At 38.9% G+C, this 23,314-nt stretch overlaps 1 protein-coding gene and 1 long non-coding RNA gene across 2 annotated transcripts in view; both read left to right on the top strand.

Annotated features, from left to right (window-relative positions):
• The window catches only part of DLG2 (discs large MAGUK scaffold protein 2), a 1,015,643-nt gene that overhangs the window by 166,747 nt on the left and 825,582 nt on the right, over positions 1 to 23,314 (top strand).
• Positions 1 to 23,314, top strand: part of LOC121063700 — a 95,841-nt gene that overhangs the window by 6,863 nt on the left and 65,664 nt on the right. The window contains exon 2 of the long non-coding RNA XR_005816149.1: positions 4,695 to 4,769. This is a non-coding gene — a long non-coding RNA (uncharacterized LOC121063700). The remainder of the gene's footprint in view (positions 1 to 4,694; positions 4,770 to 23,314) is intronic.

Genomic DNA, 23,314 nt, shown 5'->3' with positions numbered 1-23,314 from the left:
TGCTCAGGCAGATATGGTTAGGGCTTAATATTACTGCACAGCAGCGGCGAGCTGCACACGTAAGGAAAGGTAGAAGATACTGAGCAAGACAAAGAAAATTAGAAAGCCCGATCCTGCCTCAATTAATGATAACGTTTCCTAATGATAGCAGAGCTATATATCCTTAGCCAGCCCCTTCTCTAATATTCTGAGGGCCTGGCTGGAGGTGGGAAGATAATTTCCTAGTGCCGAGGTGAGCTGCATTTTTAAGCATTTCAGATAGCTGGAGCTGACCAAATGGATTCTTTGCAATGTCCAGGAGACCACCAAAAGCAGAAAAGATGGGTCTCCTGGCATGCATCTGCAACATAAACAGGTATTTCTTCTGTGTTTTAATCTGTTCACTACTACCATGCAAATTTCCTTCTGTCTCCCTTCACCTAATGCGAGACTTCTGAAAAATGAGAGGATGTGTGCAGTCAAGGAGAAGAAAATAGTTATTTATGAGTGAATCATTAGGTCAGGAGTATTGCCTAGTATATGATTATAATTTACCCAATCTGAGACCTCTAGCTGAGTTCTACAGTTTTCATTTCCCTGGAGAATCATCTGCATCAGAGAAGGCAATTTGTCAGGCTGTGTAGGAGTAGATAAATATCTTCCACTGAGTTTGACTTCAGCCAACTCTTTTGTTACTGGAGACCTCACTCAAGGACTTGACTTTGATTTGAGGACTCTAATTTGCAAATCATATTCTTGGATGTTCTAGTGGATACAAAGGAAATCTCACCTGTGACGGCTTTTGACTCTGATCACCAATATCTTCTCTGAGGTAGAGTTTGAAGTCAGATCTTAAAGAGTGCTGCAGTCCAGAAAGCCCCGAATAAACCTTGAACAGATAAAATATTCCTAAATATCCTCTCTGTCTTTTGTCACATCTTTCAGCTGACCTAAGATCTGTCTCCAAATGTCTCTGGCCACAATCATGTTAGGCAATATTTGGCCTTCAAAATTTAGTATTGATGGTACATGTAGTCTCTCCCTGCCTGTGGGACAGTGGCAATAATCTATGTATACATGCTCTTTTTGTCCCCCATATTCCCCCAGAAACTGCTACAGTTGATCCATGTAACATCCACATCCTTGAAATCTTCCCCAGAGCCTGCTAACGTGCAAATGCATCTCTGTCACCAGCAACCTCTGCAGTAATGCCACAAAACTCTCACCTTTACCCCTTCTGGATTCAATATTTCCATGCAGAAAAGTCAGAGGGACTTTTCCAGGCAGCAACACTACTGCTCTGCATTATATTAATGTATATGTAAGATACGTCATACTGATATTTCTAACCAGTGCTAATAGTAGTCAGTTATTTCAACACTTGGCTGAGATAAGCATGTAGGAAAGAAGCTTGCTTAAGGCTGCATGCTAGGAAGGTAAATGTTTGGCTCAAAGACTCTGAAGGTCTTGAAGCCTTGGTTTTGGCTTCTGAAATTGGTACTTTCTGTCTACTTGTTACCTATGTGGTCTGAATTTCTGGATGCTTGATAAACGTGTCGTTTGGGGAATTACATGTAACAGTGCCTCCAGAGAAGGGATTGCACTAGCTGACTGGGGGTTAGCATCTCTGTCTGGCTTTGGACATTGCTTCGTTGCTTCCTGACTGTTTTATTGCTATGCAATTTATCAAGGATTTAGAGCATCAACCCAGGAAAAGCAAACAAACAAACAAACAAACAAACAAAAAAACACACCACCAAACAACTGGTGACTGATGCAGAATTCAGCAATGAGAATGGATTTATCTTTTTGTGTCCCCAAGTCTCTTTATACAAAAATTACACAAGCTGAAGATCTTACTGCATATTTTGAAAGCTTTGATTGCATGGAATTGTGATAAAGCCTATGCCTGGATAACTCTGTCTGTCACTATGACAGAGTTGTCTCAAGGGTGAAGTAGTGCAGGAGGCCAAGTATCCTCAAAGAAAAGGAGTAAAAGAAGACTCTGGAAATAACTCATTTGTAAGCTATGGAGAAGAAGCGTCTGTTTCCATTTCAGATGGAGAACTCTTTTATTGGAACATATTTTCCCCAATAGCAAAGAAAGACACATTTCTTTTGCATAAAAATATTAGTAAACATGAAAAGCACACTACTGTACTCCTCTGAAGATTGGCTGAAAAAAGATGATTGCCAATGATGGATTTTCATCTCTTTTTTGATTTTTAACTTTCCAGTGTAATGGTGAACCAGGATTTATAGTCCTTACTACACTCTAGTCCTTGCTATACTATTATAGTCCTCACTAAATTTCTAAGCTGGTGAAAATATTAGCAATAATAATTGAATGGAGTTAGTCCCTTTTGCAGCATGCAAATATTTCCCATTGTATTTATTCCTACACTTACTTGTATTACCTGTGCTTGCAGAATACGTTATGTAGTATTGACCTTTTGGGTAAATTGTTCCTTAGTTGGTGTCAGTAAGGTGCAACATGTTGGAGCTTGTGGCTGATTAAAAAAAAAAAAAAAAGGTAAAACCGAACACTTTTATGCAGGAGAGCATTATTAGCACCTGATATTCAACCTTATTTCTTGTTTCAACTGGGTGAGGATGGAAGATACAAAAAGTATGAAAAGCATTGTTTTTAAACAAAATACAAAAAGTATTGACCGTTCAAATAGGAAATCAGCTGTAATTTAAAAAAGATGAAAAAAGAAAATTTTGGAGGGGATAAGTGCTCTGTCCCAGTCCTTGAGCTACATGCATTTCTCAGACAATTCCAGTGCAATGTCATGTTATCAGGACAATAATTCGAATATCCAGCCGTGAAGGGCCAAGCCCTGCGGTCACCCTGCAGCCCAGCCGCATGCTCAGCCCAGGCCTTGTGCTGGAAAACTGGGAGCTGTTGCCTTCGAGCAATTCTCATTACCTCTGTCCCTCTGGCCTTTGAATATGAAGCACGTCTTGTGATTCTGGGTCTTGGGACAATTTGGGAGTGAATCTCAAAGTCAGGAATATTTACAGAGTGTTGCTTCCCCCTGCTATGAGGTCCTGGCCTTTTATTTTGCAGATGTGTCCTCTTTAAGAATGTGAGGAGTCTTTTTAAGGAGTTTCCTGACAATCATTTTATATACCTGGTTACCTGAGTTTGTAAGATCAGACTTTTCAGTCAGAAAAATGTTTCCTGTCCAAAGCAAATTATTAATTTTCTTACCTTTGTCTTGGCCTTGGACTGAAGACTTTTCAGTTGTTAAAAAAAGAAAGAAAAATAATAATTGGCAATAATTTATGCAGCCTTTTGATCAAAATTTATTAATAGTTTTATTATTTCGATAGGATTACTTAGTTTGCTGTAGCATTCATCCCTTCATTACAGGAGATAACACCCACCCACAGGATATTGCTGCCATGATGCCAGTGACTTTTTCAAATCCTTTTAAACAAGACTTTCTAAACTTTCATCTAAAGGTACAATGCTTCTTGCTTTCTAGCTATGCCTTTTTGCATATTCCTAAAGTTGTCTAAGTAAAACTACAAAAGTTTTTAAGGTTTGGGGAATACAAAGCTGAAACTGATATGGACAGTTTTTGCAATGCTTTACAAATGTTCACTTTTTGGAGATAAAGAAGAAAGCACTACTAGGCTTGGCTAGTTAATGTTCTCAAATTAGACTCAAAATTGAAAATAGGGTGAAGCCTCATCAGTCCTGTGTGCAGAGGTTGCTCTCCTTTGCTCTCAGCATGGGGAAAAGAAAGGTGTATTGTAGTTGCTTGCAATATACCTGTCTTAAAGGAAAATAAAAAATATTTTTTTTTCTCCTTCTTGTTATGTCCAGCTTCAGGAACACACATAATTACAGAAGTCCTCCAATTCATGCAGCTAAATAATAGTTTGGCTCTTATATGAAATGCTGAGAGTAATGGTGGCAGACACCAGAATTTATTCTGAATTTTTCTTCAGGGACTCTGACCCAATCTGCTGTGCAATTTGTTCTGATGGGCTCCAAACCTTTGCGAAAATGTAATTGAATCACTGCAAATGCACGGGAAATTACAGGAAGATCAGCCTGAAGGCCTGATGGTAGCATCTTGCACTGCCATGTGGAACATTAGACTTCAAATTAACCCCTCACTCTTTTGGTTCTGCTAAGTTTCAGGGAACTGTAGGAGTCTTGCACTTTTCTCCTCCTCTTTGTCCTCCAGGGGTCAATCTGGGGAACAATCAGTGTGTTCTGCTCAACAAAGAAACACACCCCCTGAGAATTTGGGACCGATTTTCTCCTGCTGCAAAATAGCTCTGGGGTGGTTCAGGCTGCAGCTATCACTGCTTCAAAGGGGATGCATGATGCAAAAATGCAGCCTGTCATGAAATGGGGGAAAAAAAGCTGATTTTTACCTGCTGCTTAAAGCTCTGCTGTTGTTCCTCAAATCCTCCAGTGTGGAGGAAAGCCAGATGGCAGGTGCTTGGGGTTCAGAGCGGATGAAGGTTGCGTTCACCCACACAGCTGCGAAGTTCAAAGCAAAATTAATGGGTCAACCCCAAGGCCTTTTGTGATCCAGTGAGCTGCAGATCTTATATAATGGTGGAAAAATGACTTTGTGAGGTCTAATGGGCACTGGCAAACTCCTAGATGCTCCATCTGGAATGGAGCCCATCGTGCCTGTTGCAGCACGTACTGTGTTGTGCATAATGCCATTTTCACTTATTTGCAGCAGAGCCATGGCAGATGCCCATCCCACAAATGCTCAGTCGAAACACCTGCCTGGATACCCATTCAGCACTCTACCGTAAGTTTGAGCCTTTTAATCCAAAGCTTTGAGAGACTGAATGGTAAGTCTCTGTGTTTGGAGCAGCCCTGTCAGGTAAAATTTCAATACTAAGCGCATTTGAGAAAGAACAGAAACGAGTCCTGATGCCAGACCAAACTCCGCGGGAAGCCTGAGCTGTTGAAATGTTGGGTATGGGCTTAGCAGGGCTTCTTCAAAAGTTCATGCTCTTCCGAAATTTAATTCTTTCCATGTGGAGCAACGGGGCAGGCGTGGTATGGTTGTTGTTGGTGTCCAGCTCAGGGGGAGTGTGGAGTTACTGCTGATTGCTCCAACTGTGCTCCAGCTGTGTGTGATGACTAGCAGCCTGCTAGTTTTGCCCTATCATGGGCACAGTTTGTGGGAATTCATTCATAAGCTCCTGCAGGGTCTGCCAGAAATAACTGATGTTTAAAGCACCAGCCTGTCCCCAGGCTCAGGTGGTGACACAAGGAAAGAGAGATGCAGCTTTTATTTTCCACGTTCTCATGAAAGAAAGACTGGCAATCCTAAGTGCTTAGGACTAATAAGTGGGAAAGTTACCCCGATGTAGGTAACTTTGGGGATGGTGGGCTGCGAACAAAATTTAGCCTGCTGGATTTATAGGAGATGACCTTTGTAAATGCTTTCCTCCTCCTGCCAATTAGATGACTTCAGTGAGATTTGTTTTTAACCATCAAGGACACGGTAATATTTGAAGAGAAAAAAGAAACTGTGGTCAAGCTGACACTGCATTGATTTATATCTTGTCTGAATATATATAGTAGATAGAGCCAAATCCTTGGATGTTGGAAGTTAGAGTAGAGGGCTGACTAATAGAGCTATGATGATTTATCTCAGCTGAGGGGTTGGCAGGAGTTAGCTGACATTTTCTTCGGCTCTGGACCACAGCATGATGTTGGTTCTCAGCTATCAACTTATCACCTTTTAAGAGTAGGTGAACGAGAAACAAATTTCAGTTTTTGCCCTCCCTCAGTCTCTACCTAATCTTGCAAGTGGTTGCAAACCCTGTGTTTTTGGTCGTACTTATGTTATGTTAAAAATAATATCACTGTTGATCTATATATGAAAATAGACTCACTTAAATGTATTGATTGAACCATTGAGCTAAACGGACTTTTACTGGGGATCCAGCCCGGTGACCAATTGGTAGGTCTTCCTAATTACTAATTTACATCCTCAAAGGATTTGGATTGACTTGGCAATGTGGCTTTGTTGTTTTTGTATTGAGAGGGCTGTGACATGAGCCCAAGTATGGCAGCATGGTGCTTTCAGAAATGGAAGTACACTGGGTATTTGATAGTAAAAGTAATTAAGGTCAGGAGCAGTTGCTCTCAGTGATTTTCATTAACACCAAGAACTGACTTTTCTGGTAGTGACTTTAAATGCTTTCATAAGTAAAATAATTTTTATTGCCAACTGGGTAGTTTTTAGAATATTTCTTTCTTAAACCATCAAAAATAAAGTAATTTAGATTTATTCTTTGGTTGTTTTGTTACATCAGATACGTGTGCATGCATAGGTAATTTTGATAGACCTGCTATCTTGCATGTTTGTGTATTATCACAAAAAATGGTAAACTGACGATCAAGCTTTGTTGTCTTTGTTAACACTAGAAGTCGCCTAAGATCGGAATAACTCCAAGCAGTGCTATTTTTAAGCTGTTATAGTGGGAAGAAAAAACAATTCACTATTAAAATACAGTTCAACCATTCACTTGATTGCTATTTATCTTTTTTACTATTTTTTAATGTAGAATTCAACACGCGGTCCTTGAGGTAATTGCCTGCTTGGAGGTTGCTTCCATCTGTATTTATTATATTTATTATGAATGCTGAATGGAGTGAAGGAGCTCAGCAGTAATCCACAAAGAATCTGTAGTTCACAAGTCACTTCCCCCCCCCCTCCCTTTTTTTTTTTGGTTTGTTTGTTTGTTTTTCATCAAACCAATTTCTGTGTGGCCAAACAGATTTTTTCTGCCTACCTTATTTGTATCAGGCATTTGTAAGCATTTCTTACCATGCTTCAGTGGATTTATTTTCTTGGGAGTCTAATGCAAACAATTGGAGAAAATGAAATCAGACTTCTCTTCGGTGGTGTTTTTCACTATCTGATTTCAAAAGTATTTTTTATCTTCCTTGCTTTTATCTGAGAAGAATGTCTGCAAAATGTCAGCATTCTAATAGGAAGCCACTTAATGAAATTATTTTTTCCAGTGATCAAACAGAGCATATTAGCTGCTACAGACTCTGGGCAGCTGTGACAACTCCCTGCAATGCCCACAGTGTGTGTTTGGATGCCTCTCAAGAGCAGTGTAGGAAGCTCTCAAATAAGGAATGTTAAGCAGAATGGTAGAAAGGGTATCCTCTTTCATCAGTTTTGCTGGCTGCATCACCCCTGATGTCATGAGTATGGGTGAGGTTTTTCTCTCCTTTTTCAGCAGTTTCTATAAAAAGCTCTGTGTCCTCTCAAGAGTGCCTTTGCCATCTAGTGCAAAAACCAGGACATCCAACAGAACTGCTGTTATGTAACAGTCTGACTTTTGCAGTCCCTAATTTGCCATCTTTTTTTGAATTCGCTGATATTCTTGCAATTAAGGTTCTCAGATCTGTTTGGCAACTCACCATCCGCAAAAGAGGGCATAAGTGAACACTGGCTTTCTGTGTCTTCACAATGTCCTTAATTAGATTCATTTTAAGTCTGAGAGTTTTAATCAAGGGAATTACCTAAGGGTGGCTTTGTCTGCTCTTGCACTTTTAGTTATGTCTTCCAAAGGATTTGTAGTGTTTGATTATAAAATACTCCAAAAGGAGTTTCGCTGCATACTAAACCTTCCTGTTGTTGGGGTGGCTTGCTAGCTAGATTTATTATGCTAAGATAATGAAGGATCGCAGGCTGCACCTGTGTTGCAAAAAATACTTGCGGTTGTCTTTTCTTCCCACCCTGTTGACAGGATTTCTTGAGCTCAGCATTCAGCACATTCACCTTCTGTTACCCTGCAGCATTAGTAGATTTCTGCTGCTTCTTTTTTTCCCACTGCAGAGCTCACAGGCCTACTACATCCCCTTCCACCACAATAGCACCATTTGGGGTGTTGTCTGCCACTAAGCAACAGGAGGAGAGAGTGGTAAGGGGCATCTGGGGTACAAAAGACAATGGTTTGGGTGCATGCCCTAAGCTACTGCTTTGCAGAGCCTCATTCAGTGCTCGCTGTCCCCTCAGCGTGCAGGAGAAGGGGACAATGAGTTAGAGGATTGGGGAACCTGGGCGAGGGTCCTCACATCACATTGCATGCTGCAATAGCTCACGGGCTGCAGCTTTATGTAGGTGCTGCACTGGGGGAATTTAGCACACACTTTGGCTGACAGCCTGCATGGCAGCTGAGCCCGAAGTCTCTCTGCCCTCCCCGTACCTAGATCCATAGCACAAGGAGAGCAAAAGTCACTCCTTTCGGAGCCCTGTGTACATGTGTAGGATATTATTGTTCTGTTTATATAGGATAGATCAGCTCATGGGGGATAAAGTTACTCTGGCTATGTCTTCCCAGTTTATTGGGAACACTGGAGGGACAGGAATGCGCTAATGCCCTGCACACTATCTGATTTTATCCTGATCTGGGAGTCAGCCCGTAAACATTTCTGGTTCAAACTGATCAAGGGTTTTGTATTCTTACTTCACAGCAGTTATTTTAAAGAAACTCATACTTTTGGAAGATGCCTGTATGTTAGTTCTGGTGGTTGTGCTCTATGTAAAGAATGTTCTGACACTGTTGTACAATGGAGCCAGGCGGGAACATATTGAAACACGCATATTCTGTTTTGTTTTAAGGCTCTGAGTCTGGAAGAATCATTTCTGAAATCAATCTTGCTCTCTTTAAACACAAAACAAATAAATGGCTTTGTTTGGCCAGGCTCGGCTCTCTCCCAGGACTTCATGTTGTGCCTTGTAACCATGTCCCTTCCGCTCCCGTGTGGATGTGCTCTATAAAATAAATAAATAGCTCTGCACTCCAGAAAGTGCCTTTTGCAGGGGCTCTCTCTCTCTCTCTCCCTGAGCTTTAAGTCTTTTTCTATTAAAACCCATTTGGCTAATAAATTCCGTAGACAATCCGGGTGGTGGAGAATGTTTTTTGTGGCTAATATGTGAAATATTTGAAAACTGAGCTCTTAATACAATGATCTGTTCTCGTGTCTTTCACCTCCACGCTGATAGTAATGGAAAATTTTGAGTGCTAAAACTCAGCTTCGGTTTTAGAGGAGGTATTAAAGCAATACCATGCGTGTTTCTGCTGGGTCACGGTATTCCTGCAGCTCTTCATCATTCCCAGGACTCCGTCACCCCTCCTTGCCCAGTGCTGAAGGCGCTTTGCTTTCCACCTCTTCACCATTTACAGACTGCACACTGCACTGCTGTGAGGCTGTCACCAATTGCCAGCTACTAAGCCGCTTTTTAAAATCGCCACTTAAATCCGTCTTCACCTTGCATAGCCCTGAATCTTCCTTCTCGTTTGCACCCCCCCCAGCCTTCCCTAGGGAAAAGGATGCTGTTCTGCTTGCTGGGAGCTGTAGCTGGTGGTGAGGAAGAGCCAGGATGTGTCTGTTGTAATCTGATTTATGGATTCAGCGGGGAAAGTTCCAGCTAAAGTAAGGTGTTGGATTAGCAGCAAACTGCAGCACATCCCAGCAGGGCAGCAAATGCTTCATGCTTGGGTAGATAGAGGCAGATGCTAGCAGTGTATGTGTTAACAGAAGGGACTGGCTCAGGAGCAAAATTTGAGAGAAACAGGGCAAAAGGAGCCTTTTACTCCTCTAGTTCATCAAGGATTAGGGAAAAAAAAAAAAGGAAAGAAGATTTAAAAAAGAGGTAATGGTTCCTTGACAATGAAATATATATACGTAATTTATGATCTATATGGCCCTTCCTCAAGTTTCAGTTAATGTGATCCCAGCGGAACAAGGGAGGGGTTTCATAATTGCAAAACAAGCTCAGAAACCCTTTAGGTGAGGTGATAAATCAGTTTAAAAAAATCGTATGGTACACATTAAGCTGTACAAAACCATTATCTGCAGATTGACCCACATAGTTGCTTGACTTCATCATCAGGAAACATTTCACATGACTTTTTTATAATGAGTAGTCTCATTAAGCACACATTATGTATATGATATTTGCTGTCTTTATTGCTTTATTTTTTTTATGGGAAGCACCAGGATATTGCTACAGCACCTCCAGTCACACGAGTGCAACAGTGCATAACTGAGAACAAAATATTTATAATTTGAAATTTTCTTTAAACTAAAATTTGGTGTTAATCTTTGTGATAGCCATTTTTGAAAGATAACTTTTTTTTTTTTTAGCTACGTAAAATTTTTGCAGCTCATGAGGTTTATGACCAGAAAGTATTAAACAAATCTTAATATTCTTCTAGGCATGTTTTTAAAATTCTCCTTTAAGATCTGTTTTATCCAGGCAATGTTTTGGCAGTGTCACTAAAGCCTGAAAACAGTGTGCGCATCCAAATTGTATGGTATTTATTATTTTTATTCCCAGATGTGAAGTACAATCGGAGTATAGTTTTTCTGGTAACATATACATAGCTTAAGGGCTATATCCCAGGGGTGTTGCTACCCTCAAGCCACGTTTTCCTGACATGAGAAATTCCATGCTAAGGTCAAACATAAGTGTTTCAAGTATTCTGCATTTATGGAGATATATACAAGAACAAACTTAGCTCCACTCTTTGTTTACACCCTGCGATAACCCACAAATATGATTAATATGACTGCCTAGAAGTATTTCTAGTCCCCAGTAAAGTGAACTAAAATGTTTTCATTATTTTTCTCTCAGATGTTCTACAGCATATGAGGAGGCAGTGATTTAATTTTTCAAGGAAATCAAACATATGAATTGTATATATTAAGAAATGGCATGTGTACTTAACCAACAGGTGAAATGTGTCTCAAGTGAAACAGTGTGACTGTGACTCCTGGGTCAGTAACTTGCCACAATGATATCTGGAAATTGCACCTTAGCAAGGAGCCTGGCACTCTAAAAATTTATAGAAGAAACTTGTGGCTGAATTGGTTGTGGAAGACAAAGGGCAGGAACTACACCTTGTTTGGCAATATTTTATAGAGATGCTGAAAGTAAAATTCATCTGTCCAGGTTTATGTCAATGGAGAGCTGTAAACAATTTTGAGGTGTAGTTCATCTTTACACTGTTTTTTAGGGTATGAACTGAGCTGTTGAAGGGTGTGCTTCTCTTGATTAATGGTAAAGGAGACATAGATGACCTTCTCCAGTACAGGTGTCTGAACCCATGACAGGAGACTTTCTCAGTGTTGGCAAAGTGGTGACCTACACCAGAGACTCAGCTATGAGACTTTCATTCTAGGCTACCCCAATATATGTTTATTACAGCTGTCCTTTTATAGGTGTGTGGAACTGCTACTGACTTCCATGCAAAATACAAATGAATACAGGTTTGCATGAGGGCATAGCCTAAGTCACAGTGGTATTACAGCATCTCACATAACCTTGTAATATACCAGCCACATTTTTCCTTAATACCATGAAAAAACCAATCAATTTAACCATCATAGACCACATGTTTTAGTGGCATTTTCATTTGTACCTTTAAATTGCAAGTCCTGTTATTCATTCAGTACATACTGTGTAATTCCACTTACAGGGCTATAGAAACGTAAAGGTCTCTCCTTATCACGTAAATGACTGTGAATAGCCACCTTAGTGAATGTGTTCTCCAAAGGTTTATTCCCCCAAAGTTCTAAATGTCTCCTGCAAAGTGCTTGGTGGGGGGGGATGGGGGGGCATCCCTTCGGCTCTGTTGGTATCACTCATATGGCACTGTAAGTGAGCACAGGAATCCTGCCCTGGGACTGGGACATCCTCATGGAGGTGTTGCACAGGCATTTCTGAAGGAATGAATATAAAAACTTCTTCAAAGGCTGATGGAAATTACTGTTCTCTTCAGAATACTCATATCTCTGTTGTATGGGCCTTTTTGTTTGTTCGTTTGTTTGTTTTCAGTTGGGAACAGTCATGCAAATTAGGATTTGTTTGCTCTGTTTATTTATTCTGTGTGCTCTAGGGAAGCAAGAAATATAAATGGGAAAGTGCCCGTAAAACATATAATTAATAAACTGTTTTGTGTTACAGGAAGACTATGAAGTGTAGGTCTGAATATCCTGTGCTTTCAGGGTTTTGCAAATTAGAGCTTCAGTTATCCATGCAAGCAGACTTGAGCTGTATCATCCCTTCCTGGGATTTGAGCATTGCCAAAACCCAAAGGTGTTGGCTCAGCCGTGTTTGTTGATGACTCTTACAGTCTGAGTGAAGTTTGTGTATACATCTCTACAGGCCAGCGTGCCTCTGTGAGTTTTACTGGGTGGGCATCTGCATTTTTTCCATCAAGTGTCATCATGTTATGCGAAGTCACAAATATTTGCTTGAAATGTTTAACATTAATTATGAATTTTGACACGACCTTTCAGTCATTCCAACTGTATGTATTCATCTGAGTCACTGTAGGCCCATCTCTTCTTTCTTACCTTGCGTACTTTATGGTATTTCCTTAGAGTCTGAGCATCTCAGGATACCAATCTGTTGTCACAAGACCCTTGTGAAGAAGTTGGGAAAACTATCATCTCCATTTTAGAAATGAGGGAGGTGAAAGATGGGAGAAGTGGAGAACACGACTATGCTGCATAGAGATACGCCAAGCATTCCAGTTTGGAACAAGTGCTGCGCCAAAGGTAGTTAGCCCATGGGTGAGTTGTCAGCCCAAGTGTGATGCTACATCTTTGTAAAACACTTCACTGTGCCATGGTCGGCTCTTGGAGCAACCCTGCGGCTCTGTAACAAAGCACTGGATGACAGAACAGCACCGTTATTCTTGTATGGAAAGGGAAGAGGACATTTAACAAATATTTACCATCATAGATAATGGAGTAACATCAGGAAAAGCTTTTGATGCATTGTTTTGGCAGCCTGGACCACTTGGCTCAGTTTTTTACCTTCAGCTTGGGGGCTGTGCTCAAGCTGTAGAGCAACAGGACGAGCGAGGTGTGTAGGAGCCGTTAGATCCGCAATCTGCTCTGCTGTCACCGTTGTTGCTGAGAACTGAGCTTCAGGGCCAGCTACATTTAGAGGCTACACATTCTGTATTCCTTTGAATTGTCTTTAATCCATGGTAGAAGCATCTAAAATAGGATATGGTATAATTAAAGAATAAGCAAAACCAGAGAAAGCCTGAAGTTTTCCCTCCCACAGATCCATACTATGTATATGTATTTTTATACAGACTTTTCAATACCTCCTTCATGCCCCTGGCACCCGAGCTTACCCCAGCTCTACAGATCTCTGCTACATAAATAGCTCTCCATCCTTGTCCCCAGATAATCTGAACCCATTGCTGTTCAACACCTACCCTTTCTTGCTGTGCCACCTGCACCTCAGTCTGGCTGTGGTGGTGCTCCTCTCACTGGCATGGTACCAGCCTGGGCCTTCCTCAGTGAAGGCTGGGCCTTGCATTAATTGGAAGGGGAAGAGGGGAGGCAGCACTCTAGTTTGGGGCTCTGTTTTCACCCACAGGAGACCCCTCACATCGCCTTCTTCCCTGCTCTGTCCTAACTCCTTAAAGAGGAATATTTGTATTTGGACAAACATTTCCCTTTTTCAAACTGTTTGTCTATTCCGCTGTCATTGTGGAATAGGTTACCAGAGAAGCCATCCAAGAGGGAAGGGCAGTGATTTCTAACACTGGATAGCCACCTAGAAAGATTTAAAAGTTGTGACAGTAGCAGAATGGCAATACTGCACTGAAGGACAGGAAATAAACATCAGGAGACTGAATCCAGTCATCTGTTGTTACAGGAAATACTATCATGTAATATCTCACTTAAAAGTTGAAAATGATTCCCTGTCACCCCTCTTCTCTACTACCACCCTGTGTTGGTCACTGCTACTGGATAAATGATAGGACAAAGCATGACACACAAATAGCCAGTATTTAAAGATTAAGCTCTGTTAGAAAGTTGGGTGAACAACTCACCAGAGAATTTGTAATCTACCTGGATTTCACCCCTTACTGTGAAACAGGATCATGGGTGGTGATCTGCTGCATGTCTGTGCAGTTGAGCCTTTAATAGTAAGCTCAGTCCAGGCCCATTTGCTAATGAACCAATTTATGTCACATTTGACATTAGCAGACTTACTTTATTTAGATGGTTCATAAAACTGTAGAGTGGCCATAGCAGATAAAACGAAATTCCCAAAGGATTTTTGTAGCTCTGCAGCTGATAGAGGTCTGCGGCTGATATTTAGAGATAAAGCGTGGTAACTCATCAAGCACAGAGTGATATTTCCCTTGGAATATCTTTCTTGCAATCAGCGGTTTAGAGGCTTCTTAAGCTTGTGGTTATGGATGGGCAGTTACTTGTGATAGACTGGAACTCATTAAAATAAGAGTTAGATAAGTGGAACGAAATTCTGTTGTCAGATACGTTAGAGTAAATCTAGATTTGCACTGGTTTAACAACATAGGCTTTGGTTCCTCATTCTCTTCCTTGCTAGCAAAAGTCTTTAAATATTCAACGTTTGAATCCTGTCATGGATGTATATATATATATATATTAAATAAAGTAAGAACTGCTTTGCTAATAAAATCTTGGCATTTACTTTGTCAATTCTTAACTGTAGCAATGAAATTTTTTACTTATCAGATGTATGCTTATCAGTTTTCTAGTGTAGCATATAGGCTTATTCTACTTGAATATAATCTGATCAGCTATGAATTTTCTCCACCTGTAGATGTGTGCATAAACCGTGCTTTTAGAGATTTAACGGGTGATTTAAACAGTGATTTTTTTTCTGCTTTCTTTTGCAAAATTCAAATTGTGACTAACTTTCTGAAATATCAGTTCTATGGAAACTATAACAAAAATGCTTTTTGGACCAGATCTTTCAATTTTTCTCATTTATTTTCTGTTGACTTTTTGTATATTATTTGAGGCTGATATGAAGTTGTGGAGATCTTGTAAGATTATTCACAGTCTTTCTATTCCATTTAATAATAGAGCCTTGTATAAGACCTCCTTTTTTTTTTTTTTTTTTTTTTTCAGTGAGATCAATAGAAAAATTGATTTTGGAATAAAAGTAGAAGGGTTTCTCTAGTTTATCACCTCTGAAAATTAAATAATTTGAATTAGGTTTGTGGTTTCATAGCATTCACAGCAGTAGTTTAGCATAGCGCATGTTTATTGGATTTTTAGATGTGCTTAACTGCTGTTAAGCAGTAAAGTCCCAGAAAAGGGAACTTGTTAACTGGTCAATTTACTAAACCAAGCTTGACATTTATATTCATTTATATCTGATTATTGTACTACCATCAAATGGCATTTTGGACATACAGATTCTATATTATTTGTATTTTGACTGTGTTTAGCAGTGATAATCTACAGCATGACTAATTAACAGAATTGTCAACTTATTTCTAAGTCCTTATTACTGGTAAATTTACATAAAATGCACAACATCATGGCTGATCGGAGGCAAAACTGTATTTTTTCACATTTTTTTTCACATTTTTTTCACATATTTTTTCACATTTTCACAGAAAAATGCAAATTTTTCTGAAATAACTTCTGAGTTCTAGTTTGCTCACAGTGCACCATATGAAAAATCAGCCTGTCTGTTCCTTGGTTTCACCAAAGTAGATTTAGAAATACTTGCTACGTTCCTAAATTTCTTTGAGATCTATTAAGGTGTACAGTAGTGTGTAACAGTGCAATATGATTTCAGATTCCACACTTAATTTTCAAGGCTCAGTGTTTAGAAACTTTTTATTTTGAAACTGAGAGTGTAAGAAAATCATAATGAAAAACATATATTTTATTGTATTCCAGAGCATTTGGAATTCTTTTATTTTGGGCAAGGGAAGAGGTGGGGAAACTGCCTGTTATTTTGGGCTTTCAGTTGTTGGGTGCAAAACCAAAATATTGACATAATAACATATTTTACGCTCTTATTTTAGTAAAAAGTATGTTTCAGGAATCCAAGTGTAAGTACAGGTTGAATCTGTTGATATTCGAGGTGGTTTAAACACAATTGTTTTTAAAAATATAGATCTCTAAAGCATAAAAAAGTTACTGTTAGCATTAGTTTTTAGACATGTTCCATACCCTTCATTCTATTCAGTTCCATAACCTTCAGTTTATTCAGACCCTTATTCAGTTGTGTTGCAATCTTTATACTTTTTTTCTTAGCTTATTATTTCTGTTTATTATTCCTGTTTATTCATCACTGACTGAAGATACTGTCACACTTGCAGAAGCTTCATATTTATCTCGCTTTCTGAGCAGGAGCCAGAAGACCCCAACTGTCATGAAATTGAAAAGGCTGGATAATAACAAATAGCTGCTCGTCCTTGCCACTATTCTCTGAGCAGTCCGAGCTGCCATGAAACACTAACTGCCAGTCTAGCAGTTAGGGATACATTGCAGGACTACAAAGCCCTGGATGCGCATAACATTTTAGTAGCTAGAAGGCAGTTTAGACCAAATTCAAGTTCCAAATTCAAGTAGGCAATTCATAAAGCCCATGCCCATTCCCATCCCTCTTTTCCTCACTGCTTTGTTGTCTCTAAGACTTTAAGCACCATAGTTTTCAGAAGCAAATTTCACATCCTTTGCGCTGAAACTTCTTTCATTTCTTCCTGTACCACTGGCCACCTTTGGCAGATAGGATGGAGACTTTCTGTCTGAGCCTTGTTCATTGCTACTGGTCATAGCACTCTCCTGGGAGGTGGATTTGATCTCCAGAGTGAAACCTGTGTTGAACTCTGAATTTCTGTTCACAAAAATGCAACTCCATTAACAGCATCTCATCTTCCATCCATCTTTTGAGGGGAAAGGATGAAGAAGTCATCTTTACCCAAAGAGACAACTTGGGCATGTAAGTAGAGGAGAGGGCTGTAGGCAATGTATTATAACCTCTTTTAGGTGCATAGGTCAGGCAGGCACCTGCAACAGGAGACAGGAAATTTCAGAAATATTCTTTTACCTCCGTTACTACTAGCATTCTGCCCTGCCTATAGCCAATGTGCTGCTTTTTCTTAATTTTATTCTTAGGCATTTTCGTGACCATCATTCCAGGAACCAGATAGGCAACTCTTAGTGTCATCACGCATTTATTATTTCCAACTAATTCCACTGTACTGCTCTTAAAGTGTGGCAGAAATGTTGATGACGATATGCAGTGTCACCTTACAGGCACCAGAAAACCCCTTGTGCACTGACCTTACTCAAAGTGGAGCCCAGAGGGATGCTGGAAAATAGATCAGTGATTCCACAGAAAATTACTTAGATTTTTAATTAAGTCCAGAGCAGTGTATCATATCAACATGACAGAGCATCTGTAATCAAGTAGTGTGTCTTGTTAGTTGGAGAAGCGTTGTGGGAATTTTTTGGTTTTGTTTTTGGAAGAATGTAATAAAATTGTAGATACAGGTAACAGATATGGACTTAAGTTGACAGTATTTTTTAAACGCATTCGCTAGGTTTTCTTTTGAGATACATTACATATGAAAATAAGGAGCAATCTCTACCTGTATCTACAAAGTGGCTGGGTGAGCAGCAAGAACTGGAGTTATGATAGGGCCTAATGTTGCATCTGTCCAGTGCAAAGCTGCAGAAACTTTGCCTAAATCTTTGCAGATGGACATTTCAATGCTAATTTGTGGAAGGAAAAAAATGGGAGATGCATTAGATAGTAACATGAAATTGTGTTGCTTAGTCAAATTAATCCAAAATAGAAAATCTAGGTGATTTAAAATACTTTGGGAGGCTCAGCAACATCATGGCATGGAATTTCACTGAACTTTAGCTCAGTTACTTTCTACTTTCTAAGGATAGTAATATGCTCTGGCAAAAATAGTCCTTCTTATTCTGACTGATTGCCTCTTCATTTGATAGAGTGGCTGTGAGAAAAGATTTAGGTGTCACTGTGAGTAGCTCATGAATTAGATTTCAATTCCTTATAAAATAATTGAATAAATACCCGGAGATGAAATCAGTAAAATCTAGAGGGTAATAGAAGTTTGAGTAAACAAGCAGCATGATTTTTATAGAGAACAAATCATGCAAGACACACTTAATTGCTTGTTTTGATAGAATTACTAAATTATTAGCTGCTGCTTATATATATATTTTTTTGAGATAGACTTTCAAAAACATTAAGAGCAGTTAGGCGCCCAGCTCCTGCTGATTTTAAGAGCTTGCTACATTATCTCCTGAAGTTTTAAAGAAAAGTTCATGTTAATTGGCTTGGAGTTTAGTCTTGCTACATGACTTTTTAGACCCCCCAGGAATGACTGTGCCCAGATGGATATATGTTGAGTTACAGAGGGATGCTGGCACTGCTTCCAGAACCATTATTACATGCAGACTTGCTTGATATTTTCATTAATGATTGAGAAGTTAGGCTCGAAGCAGCATGCCAATGAAATGTGTAGGCCAAAATTCACTAAGCCATGAGCATTAATATGATAATATGATACTGTAGAACAAAGACTGCCTCAAAAAAAACTCATCAATCCCCCCTGAAAAGCAAAAAACAAAGCAGAAATGTTATGAGAATAACAGATTTTAAATACTTTTGGTGACAAATTCCAGACACCAGCTGGAGAAGAAAGAGGACTTTGACAACTTTTCTGACAAATAGTGAGGCTCCAAAAATCTGTTGCATTATACTGAATATTTTTCAGCATTCTTTCAGTTCTAATTACTCTGTGAATTGAAGCAAATTCAGGCACAACTAATGCAGCCAGATCAAAGAAAGAATATAGTAGGGTTGAGGTCTAATAACACACCTTTCTAAAACAGGTATTTTATCTTCCAAAAGAGAAAGGAGGTGTTTCTGGGATATTTTATGGGGCAGAAGGAAATGTATGGAAGATGGCCATAGGACTGAATTGGGACCAGCGATTCAGATGTACTTACAGTGAAACTATAAGGAATGGGATGGACAAAATAGCTAGCACAAAAACAATGAAAATAAGAAGCAAATGAATGGGAGTCTAATGGAGAAAATCATATGGAAATGTATTAAAAATTGAGTTTTACTACTTGACAACCAATCAGTTTGGAGGGAAGTGATTCTGAGAACCATGGCAAAATCAGCAGTTAATTAAAAATTAAAAAATAGAAGAGAAAAAAAAATATATATCTTTTTTTCTTCCCAAATAGCTGGTTGGTCTGTGCATGGTGCATATACTCTGGTTTCTCTTCAGATCGTATATCTTGATGATTAATTGGGGCTCTCCAAGATTTCAGGCTGTGGTTCTATAAGGTCCTACCTTATGTAGAATTACCACAGATGAAATAATGAATTTAATGGAGTTAGTGTGAGTTGATGTCAGTGGGGGCAACAATACCACAACTTAAAATGATTTCTTGGCAAAGAAAATAAAGGAAAATGAAACACTCTTAAGGCTGAACTTCAGTAAACTCAGGTATTGAGTGAAATGTCTTATTCTCCGTGCTTCTAGTCAATTAAAGAGCCTACGGAGGCATACAGCAACATAAAGTTTGTTTCTAAAAGATCATTGGAGTTAAAATAAATTAGTCTTCTCTGGTCGGTACTATCTACTTGCAGATCTGAAGTTTGAAGGTGAGGAATTTATCAGCTGCTAGTCTCTGAGATAATAGACGTAAATCTCAGTTATACAGCAAAATCTGTACCAGTTTGAAAAGTGGCCTGAAAGGATAAATTTCAAGTAACTGTTTTCACCCTATGTGCATAACAAAACAAGAGAAAAGAACAATACAGGGCATAAAACAAGGTTTCTTATAAATTACAAAATAAACTCATGTGGAACTGTTTCTCAAATAGTTATTCATTTAAAGACCATTGCAGTATATCTAAGATTAGGATTCTATTTCTAAATTTCTGTTAGTTTGAATCAATCAACACTTAATTTCACCATGGATAGAATTTAATGCCTTTTAATTGCCCTTGTGTGATGTCGTGTAGCTCTCTCTTGAGAGGGAGCTTGAGGTGAGGCAGGTTACTTGAAAGCATATAAAGTCACACAAGACACACATGTCAAGTAGGTGAATCTCACTCTTTATTGGCAGCAATTAACACAGAATTACACAGTCTCAGAAGATCCTTTTGTAGCTCTACACAGTTAACTTTTGTTTTTGTTACTGTGGATACATCAATAGCTCCTGCAGCACTCCTGTCAACTGCCCGTTTTTCAAACCAGTTATGACTATTTTGAATTGCATAGGTGCCAGCAGAGATTCTTAACAAACTTCACTGAATGCTTCCTTCTACAGTGAAAACTTGTCTTTTATTACTATCTTTCATTTTCAATTCTTGGCAAGCTGTTAACTCTTTGATTGATCTCTCAACTGCTAGGAGTGTAATTTCTTAAAGACACCTTGGTAAAAGAGGTTATTAACATTTTTGGAAATACAAGCAGAATAACCAACCTCATCTGGATTCTTGTTGTCTCCTCTAAAGGAAGAGACTTCAAAAGTTAGCAAACAATGTCTTGTGTACATTAAACCCAGCTTGACTTTTCTCTGTTTTGCCACATCTTTGTACTACATCTATTAACTTACTCCTTTGTACAGTTTCTATCTTAATTTTTATTTTATTTTTTTTCTAGAACACAGATTGTCTCTGCTGTATATCCAGAGGTCCCTCTAAAGCTCTTTTTAAAGTTTATCTGTTACAGCTGACAATCTGAAATTCCCGACCGGGATTCACTTCAGTGTAGGGGGAATTCATTGGATTCTTAAGTGAAAAAAAGGTGCAGAATCAAGAAAGAGGGAAAGACAGCAAGACTGTAAAGAAGGAGAGAAGATAATAAGGAAGAAGAAAACAAGCCATGAGATGCAAGCCTTTGACCACTACTTAATGCTGTCCGTATCTGCAGCTTAACACCTATTAGACAGTGGCCAAGTAAAGACTTTATTTTACCTTGTTATCCTTCCACTGACATTTCCACTTGAGGATTTATTGCTTCATGACTTGACCTGGGAAATGTCATTAAAAATAGGAATGGTCTTTTTTCATTAAGTGTTTCATCATGTAATGAAAAGGATATGCTTATCAATGTTAAATGTGCTCATTCCATGGCATCCTGCTCGATCTCTTGTATATGAACAACTGAGCTGCTGAAGTGATTTGGCTTCCCTGAAGTCAGATTTACATTAAGGATTTTTTTCTATAAGTAATACAGAGGTACAAGAAGGTGCAAAATAAGTCACGACTGTGCAGTTACTGGTATTTTAACTATAGATAAAATCAAAATATAATGTCAACAGAAAATGTTGCTGTTTACAGATGTGAATGATTGGTACTTTAGTAAATGTTTGGAGTTCTTTTCTACCTAAGGTCTCATTATACAGGAATAAATCCCTCTATATGGACTTAATCATGATCAAAATGTGTAGAAATATCACCCAAATTTGGCTGAAATGAAACACAGATCCAATACTAGATCCATTGCAGAGTGAGACTGGGGAAAAGCATACTTTTTATTAACAAGGAAACTGTTTCTGACCCATTTGTTTCCAGAGAACACCTTCCTGATGGCCAATAAAAGAGCAGAAAAGGAAGCATCATTGCTGAAGTCATTGAGAAGAGTCCACCAACCAATTCTATTGCCAGTCAAAAGCTTGTTATATACAATTGCAAAAATGTGACCAAAACCCATTAACTTCCAGAATTCATGAGTGAATTGTTCTTGGCTATTTCTGCTTTCAGAAATGTGTGTTGTAGCATGATTTATCACTATTGTTACTAACATATTCTAGAAAACTTAAGACTCATTTTTAAGATTTATCTGATGGTGGGTCTTCTACAACTGCCTTTGGAATCCATCCTTGGTTCTAATCATCACTGGCCTGACACTTCTACCTGGTCACTCAGCCAACATTTTGTTTTGCTTGGTTCTTGAACCCCCACTTATATCCTCTTCAATGACATGTATTCTGTGCCAGGTAGAAGATAATCTTACCCAATAATTCTTATTTAAATGGTAGGTATAAATAAATCTGCATGCATGTGTGAATGTGGGATTCTCTTTTTTTTTTTTTCTTTTTCTGTTGGGCAATGCACTTATGTAGGATTTTTTTTTGGTAGGAGGTTGATGAAAGAATAGGTTATGTCTGTTGGTCACCTCATGCAGTTATATGGAGGCCAGTACTTTAGAAATAAATCTATTTATATTTATCTACTTATTTATTTCTTGTGGTATGTCTCCAGAGATTAATTTCATTGACCATTTATTTTATTTGTGCTTCATTTGTCAGGATTCTTTTAAACTTGGTAATTTTTTTTTGTAATGCTGGAAGCTTTGATCTAACCTGTTGCTTGTGTCAAGAAGGCTATCACTTCTGGTAGTTTGTGAGTATTCAGTCCAAATTGTGTTATCTGTTTTATATCAGTGCTTCACAATTACACCTATATGTTAGAAGTGTTGTGAAAGAATCCTAGGGTTGTCTCAGAAGATGAGATCTTTACTTACATAATGTTGAGAAAGAAAATTTTTGCAGCACATTTGAATCTTTATGGTCAGACTCCACCCATTTTTTTTAGAGAAGGATACAGTACTCTTGTGGTGGTGCTGGTGATGTCAGTGCAAATGAATCACTGAATAGATAATCCTTTGTGTAGGTGACATATGGAAAGGTACCAGAAATTCTCTTTCACTGGTTTACTCAGTGTCCTAAAGAATGCCATGCTATGGAATACAGGAAAGTGTGCTGGTGCGGATGCATAGCCAACATTAATCCATAGATCTTAAAGAGGTTGTAAAGAGAAGTCTGGGAGTCTGGGACATGTGACAGAAAGAGTCTTTTTGCCATTAACAAAGTCTTTTACTCAACATTTCCTGGGATGGCAATAATAACCTTTGGTTCTTCCATGCAGAGCACTCAGGAGACATTGTAAATACTTCTTATAACAAACTTGATGCATGCATGTAAGACAAAGCTATATTGGACAAAACCAGAACATGTTGACAGAGGCAGGATTAGACCTATTGGCTCGTGGGACTCATTTCCATGCTTACATACCAGAAACCACTCTTCCTTAAGGATATGAGGCTATTGAGCTCTTATGAAGTCCTTTCCAAGCTTGCCTAACTTCTCTGTGGGTAAAGTAGTTTCAGGAGTTCTGCTCATTCTCATGAAAGTAAACTAATTGAGGTTTTTCAAACTTTAGATTAGCCATTTAATGTACCATGACCCTTGAAGAACAAGCCAAGTACACATTCTGTCCCACTCTTCCATAACTTATTAGAGAGCTGCTCTGGGTTTCAAAACCTCCCTGGGGACCAGAGAACACTGGCTTGTGCCAGGGAAAACAAAGCAGGGAGTTTGAAGGGATTGGAAGACAAGGGTTCACTTCTCACTGGCCAGGAAATAGGAAGTGAAAAGCCAAAACTGTGTTTGGGACTGGAAGTAAAATAAAATTTTCACACTCTCTTTACC

This window comes from Cygnus olor, chromosome 1 (genome assembly GCF_009769625.2).
Source record: "Cygnus olor isolate bCygOlo1 chromosome 1, bCygOlo1.pri.v2, whole genome shotgun sequence".
Taxonomy (NCBI): Eukaryota; Metazoa; Chordata; class Aves; order Anseriformes; family Anatidae; genus Cygnus; species Cygnus olor.
The sequence above is the reverse complement of the archived record's forward strand: the minus strand, read 5'-3'. Positions and strand labels throughout refer to the sequence as shown.